Raw genomic sequence first — 12268 nt, 5'->3', positions numbered from 1 at the left:
ACTTTTAGACTTTTACTCAAGTAAATAATTAGTAATTTAGCAGACGCTCTTATCCAGAGCGACTTACAGGAGCAATTAGGGTTAAGTGCCTTGCTCAAGGGCACATCGACAGATTTTTCACCTATTCGGCTCGGGGATTAGAACCAGCGATGTTTCGGTTACTGGCACAACGCTCTTAACCACTAAGCTACCTGCCGCCCTAGTAGTAGTATTTTACTGGGTGACTTTCACTTTTATTTGAGTAATTTTCTATTAAGGTACTGTATCTTTACTTTTACTCAAGTATGACAATTGAGTACTTTTTCCACCACAGTCTGTAAAGACAGTTTATTGGACGTTGCTGTGAATTGATGGGATGGTAATTGACAGTAGCAGTTTGAATTGATGGTAGAGCTGAATTGAAGACTGAACTGAAATGATAGTGGTGGTGGGCAGAGATGGGTAGTAACGAGTTACATTTACTCCGTTACATTTACTTGAGTACGTTTTTGAAAAAAATATACTTCTAGGAGTAGTTTTAAATTGTGGTGTCGAGAAAACTATGCTGAGATGCTGTGAGAACAAGAATTCCGCTGACACTGTACTTTGATTATAAAGGTTTATTTATATCAAAGGGTTACAGCTTCAATTTACAGATATCTGCAGAATATCTGGAGAACAACGACCCCAATCTGTAATATGTTGGAGGTTACAAGTAGGTTGTTGGCCAAGATCTCGCAATACATGGCCCCATCCATCCTCCCCTCAATACGGTGTAGTCGTCCTGTCCCCTTTGCAGAAAAGCATCCCCAAAGAATGATGTTTCCAACTCCATGCTTCACAGTTGGGATGGTGTTCTTGGGGTTGTACTCATCCTTCTTCTTCCTCCAAACACGGCGAGTGGAGTTTAGACCAAAAAGCTCTATTTTTGTCTCATCAGACCACATGACCTTCTCCCATTCCTCCTCTGGATCATCCAGATGGTCATTGGCAAACTTCAGACGGGCCTGGACATGCGCTGGCTTGAGCAGGGGGACCTTGCGTGCGCTGCAGGATTTTAATCCATGACGGCGTAGTGTGTTACTAATGGTTTTCTTTGAGACTATGGTCCCAGCTCTCTTCAGGTCATTGACCAGGTCCTGCCATGTAGTTCTGGGCTGATCCCTCACCTTCCTCAAGATCATTGATGCCCCATGAGGTGAGATCTTGCATGGAGCCCCAGACCGAGGGTGATTGACCGTCATCTTGAACTTCTTCCATTTTCTAATAATTGCGCCAACAGTTGTTGCCTTCTCACCAAGCTGCTTGCCTATTGTCCTGTAGCCCATCCCAGCCTTGTGCAGGTCTACAATTTTATCCCTGATGTCCTTACACAGCTCTCTGGTCTTGGCCATTGTGGAGAGGTTGGAGTCTGTTTGATTGAGTGTGTGGAGAGGTGTCTTTTATACAGGTAACGAGTTCAAACAGGTGCAGTTAATACAGGTAATGAGTGGAGAACAAGGGGGCTTCTTAAAGAAAAACTAACAGGTCTGTGAGAGCCGGAATTCTTACTGGTTGGTAGGTGATCAAATACTTATGTCATGCAATAAAATGGAAATTAATTACTTAAAAATCATACAATGTGATTTTCTGGATTTTTGTTTTAGATTCCGTCTCTCACAGTTGAAGTGTACCTATGATAAATTGCAGACCTCTACATGCTTTGTAAGTAGGAAAACCTGCACATTTGGCAGTGTATCAAATACTTGTTCTCCCCACTATATATATATATATATATATATATATATATATCCAAATTTGATGTGATAATAAGTATCTTTTAATGTCTTGATCTCCCTGTAGCCTCACAGATTTTTTTTTTATCCACAGAGGGTTCACCCCAACAAACTGGCAAAGTACACAGACTTACTAGAGAACCACAGAAAGCGTAAGTCCTCCTCTTCCAGTGATACTCTTGTGAAAAATGTGAAAATCACAGCCTTCGCTGCCCCAGGGCGGGTAACACAAGCCACGCTTGACAAGCTGGTGCTAAATGTTGTATGTGAGGCCAACCAACCATTTTCTGTGGTTGAGACGCCATCCTTCAAGACTTTGATAGAAACCTTGCAACCTCATACAGTAATGATAAGGAAAACGTTATGCACAAGAATACAAGAAGCTGCAAAACACAAGAAGAGCATAATCATCAAAAAGCTGAGTGCTGTGAACTATGTTGCTACCACAACAGACTGCTGGTCTGCCAGACAACGTAGCTACTTAGGTGTCACCTGTCACTGGATAGACAACACCTCACTGGAGAGGCACTCCGCTGCATTGGCTTGTAGACCTGTCAAAGGCTCGCACACGTTTGATGTCCTTGCTGCTGCATTAGAGGAAATACATTCTGAGTACCACATCAGGGAAAAAGTGACCAGGACAACAACAGACAGTGGCTCAAACTTCCTGAAGGCCTTTCGATTATATGGTGAGGAGAAAGAGGAGGAAGCCATCAATGTACAAGAGGAGAGTGACTCCACCCTTGATGATGCAACAGAAGATCAGAGTGAGTCAGAGGTGGAGTATCAAGATGTGTCTGCTATTCTGGATGACAACACAGGCCTTGAGTACCAACTTCCAAGGCACCAAAAGTGTGCATGCCATCTCCTCAATCTTATATCCACAGTTGATGCCACTGCTGCAGGAGGAGCTGCAAACGAAACCTACAAGAGGCTGTCTCGGTCTGCTTTTGCAAAATGTCATGCTCTTTGGAATAAAACCAGCAGGTCAACCATGGCTCATGAAACAGTGGAACGTGAATGCAAGCTGCAGTTTCTCCGACCCAATCAGACACGCTGGAGCTCCCTGTTCCTGGCTGTAGAAAGGATTGTGCGCATTCACAGAGAGCAAGGAGAACAAGCAATTCGCAATGTCTGCACAGCATTAAAGATAAAAGATGTAAGTTGACAACATTTATATTTTGTTTTTAAAGAATTATACAAATAAATAAGCCTTGCTGATTAATGGGTGAATCCACTTGTCTCAAGTAACTACGTTTTCTTTGCATGGTGGTGTGACAATTGTGGATGACTTGAATGAAATAATTTAACTAATTTATTTTATTTTTATTTATTTGTGTATTTAACATGTACAATGCATAATAAAGACATTGTACCAGAAATAGCTATAAGTAATTTTTTTATCGTTACATCTTTTATAGGTTCAATCCAGCTGAAATTGGGTTTTTGGTCGAGTATGCTGCTGTGATGAAGCCTGTTGCCATGGCCCTTAATATCCTCCAAGGGGAATCATCTGTGCATATGGGCCTCCTGCTGCCAACACTTTACCAGTTGCGGGACAAGCTGAAGAGGTTGGAGTCAACTTGTAAAATGTGTACACCTCTTGTTCACGCCCTGCAGCAAGGGATCCAGAAACGTTTTGGAGACGTCATGAAAGAGCCTGAGCTGATTGCAGCAGCAATACTCCTACCAAGATTCAGAACATCCTGGACCACAGAGGAGAACATCTTAAATGCTGGTAAATATACTTGTTTATCAATTCAAATGTGAACCAGTAGACATTGACCTATATAACTCTGTATAATGTTACTGTCATTTAGGATTATAGTGTGTCAGTGACAAACCACAGGGTGGCAATATACACTGCTCAGAAAAATAAAGGGAACACTTAAACAACACAATGTAACTCCAAGTCAATCACACTTCTGTGAAATCAAACTGTCCACTTAGGAAGCAACACTGATTGACAATACATTTCACATGCTGTTGTGCAAATGGAATAGACAACAGGTGGAAATTATAGGCAATTAGCAAGACACCCCCAATAAAGAAGTGGTTCTGCAGGTGGTGACCACAGACCACTTCTCAGTTCCTATGCTTCCTGGCTGATGTTTTGGTCACTTTTGAATGCTGGCGGTGCTTTCACTCTAGTGGTAGCATGAGATGGAGTCTACAACCCACACAAGTGGCTCAGGTAGTGCAGCTCATCCAGGATGGCACATCAATGCGAGCTGTGGCAAGAAGGTTTGCTGTGTCTGTCAGTGTAGTGTCCAGAGCATGGAGGCGCTACCAGGAGACAGGCCAGTACATCAGGAGACGTGGAGGAGGCCATAGGAGGGCAACAACCCAGCAGCAGGACCGCTACCTCCGCCTTTGTGCAAGCAGGAGCAGGAGGAGCACTGCCAGAGCCCTGCAAAATGACATCCAGCAGGCCACAAATGTGCATGTGTCTGCTCAAACGGTCAGAAACAGACTCCATGAGGGTGGTATGAGGGCCCGACGTCCACAGGTGGGGGTTGTGCCTACAGCCCAACACCGTGCAGGACGTTTGGTATTTGCCAGAGAACACCAAGATTGGCAAATTCGCCACTGGCGCCCTGTGCTCTTCACAGATGAAAGCAGGTTCACATTGAGCACATGTGACAGAGTCTGGAGACGCTGTGGAGAACGTTCTGCTGCCTGCAACATCCTCCAGCATGACCGGTTTGGCGGTGGGTCAGTCATGGTGTGTGGATTATTTTACGTTGACCGCTTCCTTCTGGTGTGCAGTTTTCTGTTCAGCATGCCTGGTATGAAATGTTTGTGTGTTTCCTTCTGTTGTTCTGTCACTGTGGAGACACACACACACACAGTTTATGAGAGTTTATGGGCTGCCTCGTTCTAGTTCTGCCTGGTTAAACAATTATAAAGGTTTGGAAATGTGTGTTACTTGTGCTTATTTATTTTTTATTTTTTATTTTTTTATTTTTTAAGTACTTGAATTTACCTGAATTATTTTAATTTAAGCTATTTTGTAATTTATTTTAATTTATTTTATTGATTGGATGAACTATAATTTGCCTAAAGATGATTATTTTGTATTTCTGTCTGTCTGATTGTTGTCTTGTGTTAAAAAAATAAATCAGACGTTACTCAACAGTTACTCAGTACTTGAGTAGTTTTTTCACCAAGTACTTTTTTACTCTTACTCAAGTAATTATTTGGATGACTACTTTTTACTTTTACTTGAGTCATATTATTCTGAAGTAACAGTACTTTTACTTGAGTACAATTTTTTGGCTACTCTACCCACCTCTGGTGGTGGGTGTATGGGAGAAGGTAATGACAGATATAAGAGTGGTATTTGTGTTGACACATCTTCTGTCCCCGTTCATCCCGTCTTTTCTCAGTCTGTGTGTAACTATGTCCCAGGCCTGCCTGTTTCCTGTTTCCTGTGGGTGTCTTAGTGAGTAAGTGCCTACAGTCATTAGGATTGAAGAGACAGTAGACATGTTTCCTTTTATAAACATTTCAAAATCTGTGAAAAAGCTACGTTTTCAGGATTTCATTCATAGAAAGATAAAGATGATTTGATATTTTCAAAAAAATCTACTTCTAAAGAAAAGTAGAAGCATTAAGCCTATAAATCTTGATATTTTCAGAATGGAAGACCCCAGGGGAAATAAATCAAAAGTATAGCATTAACTGCAGCGCCAGTCTTTTCACCAAACCCATCTTCATTTGTGTCAGGTTTTGTAAACACTTGTCAGTTAAATGAGCACTACCATGGGGGTGGTGGGGTGTGCACGGTGACTAACATGGTGAACGATGGCAGCCTCCATGGACCTACCACACTCCCATTTCCTTGCTGTATTGTAGATTGCTCTCCGTTACTCTTTTCTTTGTATCTACATTAGTACAGTATACAAGATCCCAATTCCAGCTCCAAGACGCCAGCAATTTGAAAAAACGAAACAATAACATTGTGCTGATTTATGGGCGAATTGAACCCTGTCGCACGCCATAGTTGAACTTTGGATAGTGCTAAAACAATGGCATTTTTATGCACGGGGGGGGTTTAAACCACGCTATAAAGTGCTCGGTTAAAGTGCTTAAAAGTGACTCAAATGACTAAGACAAGCATGAACTGACAATATTTAACATCTGATTATTATTTTATTTTTCACTGGCCTGGGTGGCCCCTCACAGGAGCCAGGGATGGAGCTGGATCTGCTCCATGGTTGGTCGGTCCGCTGCCTTAGTGCTCAGGCACCAGCGAATCAGCTGACGGCATTCTGGTGGAGAGGAAGTAACAACAGGTATATGATAAGACAGAGGATAACTCCACAATCATCTGTTGTAGTATGAGGTTACATCATCTACATCTTTATGGAAACCTCATCCCCTACTTCATCCAACCCTCCTTCCCTCATCCCTCCATCTCTGACCGGGGGACAGTCCCTTGGTGAAGCGCACGCGGCCCTTGATGGTCTCTCGGATGGTGCTGAAGGGCAGGAAGCCACATATCAGGTTGTAGAGGGTGATGCCCACCGACCAGACAGTAGCTGGACCTGCCAGGTAGTGTCTCTGTAGGAACCACTCTGGAGGGGTGTACTCCAGGGTGCCTGAGAGGGGGCGGACAGACACAGGAAATGTATTATTCAGTAGCCTTTTTGAAAGTATTCTGAGAGCGGAGGCGGCATGCTGAAATCAACAATAGGGCTAAGTGGAGTTCCCGTCATATTGCTTCCACTCACACTGAGCAATTCTTAGAGATCTGCTCTCTCAACCACCCCTTTCCCTCCCTTACACTCTCCAAGGTCTCTAACCTGCAAAGTCCTTGTAGGCCGTATTCTTCAGCAGGTCTCCACAGCCAAAGTCAAACAGCTTGACGTGCTGCGAGTCAGTCTGGATCAGCAGGTTCTCTGGCTTGATGTCCCGGTGCAGGACCCCTCGCTCGCTGCAGTGGTTCAGCACCCTCAACAGCTGCACCATCACCTGGCGTGCCTCGCCCTCGCTCATGGTGACCCCCCGGTCCTGGCAGAAGGCGATAAGGTCCTGTAGCGCGACGGCTGGTCAAACCACTCCAGCAGCTGCATGATGTAGGGGCATTGTGGCGCCACGTTCACCTGCTTCATCAACGCCACCTCCAGGGGCAGGGGCCCTTGCCCAGGCTGTGTGTGTGCAAAGGAGGAGGGGGAGAGTGAACTGCTGTTAGCAATTTCAGTTAGGCTAGCATTAGTAGAGATAACTGATATAACCCCTACACTAAAATCAACCAGTACTAGGCTGGCACTCACAATGTCCAGCTCCTCCTCAGCTTGGGCCTTGGACACATACTTGATGGCTACCTGTGGGAATAGCAACAACAGTCTAAGTTGTTATAACATTCTCAGTGCTTTCATGAGAATAATACAAAATGAACTCATACAGGAGACGGCTGAGGTTGGTCAGGTATGATGAAGGGCCTTTCAGAAGTAAATGACAAGGTGAAGATATATGAAAGTTATTGAAGGAAAAGCAGTTACACCATCATAAAAAGCCATTACGAATTAATGTCATTTCTCTCAAATTGTGTGCACAAATGTGTTTACATCCCTGTTAGTGAGCATTTCTCCTTTGTCAAGATAATCCATCCACCTGACAGGTGTGGCATATCAAGAAGCTGATTAAACAGCATGATCATTACACAGGTGCTTTTTGTACTGGGGACAATAAAAAGCCACTCTTAAATGTGCAGTTTTGTCACACAACACAGTGCCACAGATGTCTCAATTTTTATTGGAGCGCTCAATTGGCATGCTGACTGCAGGAATATCCACCAAAGCTGTTGCCACATAATTTAATGTTAATTTCTCTACCATAAGCTGCCTCCAACGTCGTTTTAGAGAATTTGGCAGTACGTCCAACCGGCCTCACAACCACAGACCACGTGTAACCACGCCAGCCCAGGACCTCCACATCCGGCTTCTTCACCTGCGGGATCATCTGAGACCAGCCACCTGGACAGCTGATGAAACTGAGGAGTATTTCTGTCTGTAATAAAGCTCTTATGTGGGGAAAACATAATTCTGATTGGGTGGGCCTGGCTCCCAAGTGGGTGGGCCTATGCCCAGTCATGTGAAATCCATAGATTAGGGCCTAATTAATGTATTTCAATTAACTGATTTCCTTATATGAACTGTAACTCAGTAAAATCATTGAAATTGTTGCATTTATATTTTTGTTCAGTATAATTACAGGCTCGCTTAATGACCAGGTAATTCGTCCTGATTGGCATGGGAGCAGCGCAATATCTCACTAAATGAAAATAAAGTTTAGATGTTCTATTGAAAGGGAAAGTTTGGTGAGGTTGTGTAACTACTTTCCTACACTGCCACTGTTAGGAAAGGAGCGAGGCTAAATCTGGAGGATAGATGGAGCGAAAGATGAGAGGGGGGAGAGCAATTATATTGACTGACAGCGCACAGGGAAATAAAATGTCCTGTAACAGGATGACCTAGGTGAGAATAGGCCTGTCAATACAGACATTACAATGGTCCAAGGCATGTATTACTGCAGAGCAGTCTCAAATGGTGAGTCACAGCTAAGTCCCATTTGGGTTATAGCTCAACACTGGGCACTGGGTTTGTTCCTGTGTCAGGTCACAGTGACTTTGGGTAGACATGTCACAGTACAAAAGAGTGTGAACCACTGCCCCAGAGGAATATTTGGTCTCCATTCCCTCACCAAGAAAATATCTCAGAAACTTTATGAGAAGACCAGCTTCATTTGAATCTTGCCATCTGGTGGGCCAGGGAAGGTGAGTGTGTGCTTGATCCATGAAATTGGACAAGAGCTATGGGAGTTTAGGTGTAAGATGGAATCAAGAGCAGCCTCTTTGTTTTAGATGCCCTTGGCTGCTTAAATAAGCTACAGTAGCTTCATGCAAAAGCAGTGCTTGACTTGGACTGAAATAGGTGACGGTACTCATTTTGGGTGCCGGTACTGTTTACATTTAGGTGCAGGAGCTCCACAATACATTTGAGCTAATATTCTATAAAAGGAACAGGAGCTCAAGCAGTAGAAAATGTGAGGTGCCGGTACTCAGCTCTGGTGAGCTCCTGCCCAAGTCAAGCACTGTGCAAAAAGAACACAAATCAATAGAGCAACTGCCATAGAAAGCCAACAATCAAAAGCTATAGCATCGATGAGACAGAATCCCTCAAACTATAAGAATATTGCAAGGGCATGAGGCTGTCTATGAGGATTAGATCCCTTGAGTGTGTGAGTTAGGGTGAGTCTGCGAGTGTGTAAGATTGAGAATGTGAGAGTAGAAACATGTATAAGACTACCAGTCTGTTTCTGCTTTCAACAATATTACAGTTCTTTGTTGCTTTGCCAAACAAGCAGGACAACAACAAGTTGGCTGAGGCAGAAACAGACTGGGTAACCAGGCTGGCTTAAGATTTGGTATGACACTAAAACAATATTAAGTGTCACACAGCCAACATATGTTTTCACAGGAAAGAAAGGAGTTGTTGTGTGTTGTCTCACCGGCATGCCGTCAGATTTGCGGGTCCCTGCATAGACAGACCCATAGCCCCCTTTCCCCAGCAACGGCCCCTTTACATACAGCTTTTCCAGTCGGGCTGAAACGAAACAAAGCTGTGAAAATGAATTCCCTCATGATGGGACCAGAAATTATTTCTGAATCTGTTTGGTGGTCCCTTTTACCTTTGCGGTGGCGTTTAGTGGCTTTAAGGCGGGAAGTGGAGGGGCAGTCATCCTTTGCCACTACAAGGCACAGTGGCCGGGGGCCTTGAGTCTGGTTCAGGGCTGGACAATGGCCTAAAGGCTCCATCCAACCCCCCCTGCCTGGGCCCCAGGCCCTGGAGGTCACAGCGTTGCATCTCTGGCTAACGTTCCCAGGACGCCGGCACAGCACCTTGGGTGCAGGGGGAGCCGGCACAGTAAATAGCTCCTGGAAAGCCTTTGGCTCCGTGGACCCGCTACATTCTAAGCCGGGATCAGCAGTTTTGGCGTTGTGGAACACAGACCTTTTCCTCTTCCGCCTGCCACCTCCATTCAGACCCCAAACCTGGTCAGAGCTGTTGGGGGCTATAGGGAGAACAGAGAGAGGGGGTAATCAGTTAATGATACCTCCTCATAAAAATATATTTAAATATTAAATTCACTTTTTTGATAATAACAACATAGGTCAATGTAGCTATTGATAGTTGAAGTTTGATTGTAACATTTCTTCTGTCATTTCCATCCCTTCTCCTTCCATATACCCATTTATAATGTAGCCTTCATTTATTTATCTAGCCTACTTTACAAGACTAGGCACGTAGGCTACTTTTTCTTTTCGTTTACCTGGAGAGAGAACTTCCTGGGAGCTACGGGTAATCATGGTTGAATTCTATCCTCTTATATCAGCCATGATTTTACGTAGGCTGAAACGGATATCAAACCAGATATTTGCGTCTGACAGATTGTCACATGGCCTTAAAAAACACTCTTGCTCTGACGTAATGTACAGTGACAATTATGACGTGACATGATGTAAAACAAAGAGTCGCGCGCCAGGTGTCCCACACCTGTTGCAAGCAATGACCGCCTGCTTTACGAGTTAAATTGTGCCTGTACATGAAAACCCATTCGTTCAAAATCGCCTTCAATTGTTGCTTTTACCTGAGATCCCTTCAAAACCGCCTTAAATTGTTGCTTTTACCTGAGATCCCCGAGATGACCCATTCCTCCATTTCATGGGTTAGAAACGAAGAGAAAGGTTCAAAGACAAAAGCAGCCCTACTTTGCATCTTGTGACGTCATATGCTAACAATATCACATTGTTTTTATAAATTTCGAAATCTTTACACCCCTCCCTACAACTGTTTTTTTTAAATCTTGGTCCATGAAGAGTGGAGACCCACAGAGTGTGCAGGCTTTTGTTTTAACCCATACCAACTGATCACACTATAGCTGATCAACAACAAACACTTGACTAATTTAATCAGCTACAAAAAGCCTAAGATGACCTAACACTATACAGTCAAACTTTTCATCATCACTAGGCCTACTTTCTCACTTTTTGGTAAAAAATATATTTGTCCATTCAGTGTTTTTGAGAAAAATACCCCTAAGCTCTCTGAATCCACAACAAATAGGTTAGGTATGGATTTTCTGGTCAATATCAATACCTTTTAAGATCTGCATAAACACCCAATGAGAAAACATTTTGTACAAATATCAATCTCTTTCAGAAGCATTAAAAAGTAAATATTTTCCTTTAGGGCCAGACTCAGAAGACCATTTTGGGAGAAATAGTCCTTTTATATTAGTATATATTTTTTAAAGACATAAATGAGTTGCGCTTTGTTGGCAACGACCCTCAGATAAGCTTGAAAGAAAGCAGTGGAGAGAGATTAAAGACAGCTGTGTGTGTGTTTATGTGTGCATTTATGGACAGAGGCACCTGTGATTTGCTCCTTCCAAACACAGTTCAAACAGTTTTCCACCCTCCAAGCGATCTAAATATAAAGTGAGGAGGAGGTAAAACTGCTATTTTGTTCTTAGTAATATGTGGGTATCGTACACTATATATACAAAAGTATATGGACACCCCTTCAAATTAGTGGATTCGGCTATTTCAGCCACTCCCGTTGCTGACAGGTGTATAAAATAGAGCACACAGCATGCAATATCCATAGACAAACATTGGCAGTAGAATGGCCTTACTGAAGAGCTCAGTGACATTCAACAGATGCCACCTTTCCAACAAGTCAGTTCGTCAAATTTCTGCCCTGCTAGAGCTTCCCCGATCAACTGTAAACTCTGTTATTTTGAAGTGGAAACGTCTAGGAGCAACAACGCCTCAGCCGCGAAGTGGTAGGCCACACAAGCTCACAGAATGGGACCGCCAAGTGCTGAAGTGGGTAACACACACTGTCCTCGGTTGCAACACTCACTACCGAGTTCCAAACTGCCTCTGGAAACAACGTCAGCACAAGAACTGTTAGTTGGGAGCTTGATGAAATAGGTTTCATGGCCGAGCAGCCGCACACAAACCTAAGATCCCCATGGCAATGCCAAGCATCGGCTAGAGTGATGTAAAGCTCACCGCCATTGGACTCTGGAGCAGTGGAAATGTGTTCTCTGGAGTGATGAATCACGCTTCACCATCTGGCAGTCCGACAGACAAATCTGGGTTTGGCGGATGCCAGGAGAATGCTACCTGCCCCAATGCATAGTACCAACTGTAAAGTTTGGTGGAGGAGGAATAATGGTCTGGGGCTGTTTTTCATGTTTCGGGCTAGGCCCCTTAGTTCCAGTGAAGGGAAATCTTAATGCTACAGCATACAACGACATTCTAGACGATTCTGTGCTTCCAACTTTATGGCAACAGTTTGGGAAAGGCCCTTTCCTGTTTCAGCATGATAATGCCCTCGTGCACAAAGCGAGGTCCATACAGAAATGGTTTGGCAAGATCGGTGTGGAAGAACTCCATATTAATGCCCATGATTTTGGAATGAGATGTTCGACGAGCAGTT

General features: G+C 43.8%; 1 pseudogene across 1 annotated transcript; it reads right to left on the bottom strand.

The window, feature by feature from the left end:
• Positions 1–5936: 5936 nt before the first annotated feature.
• On the bottom strand, positions 5937–10128 carry LOC311108354 (serine/threonine-protein kinase pim-1-like; annotated as a pseudogene). The gene is made up of 7 exons: positions 10092–10128; positions 9450–9833; positions 9270–9364; positions 7034–7084; positions 6563–6907; positions 6182–6358; positions 5937–6028 (listed from the first exon to the last, which is right to left on the bottom strand). The product of its transcript is annotated as a serine/threonine-protein kinase pim-1-like (transcript).
• Positions 10129–12268: the final 2140 nt, after the last annotated feature.

This window comes from Coregonus lavaretus, assembly GCF_964263955.1.
Source record: "Coregonus lavaretus genome assembly, chromosome: 3".
In the NCBI taxonomy this organism is placed as follows: Eukaryota; Metazoa; Chordata; class Actinopteri; order Salmoniformes; family Salmonidae; genus Coregonus; species Coregonus lavaretus.
This window is presented reverse-complemented; position numbering and strand designations above follow the sequence as displayed.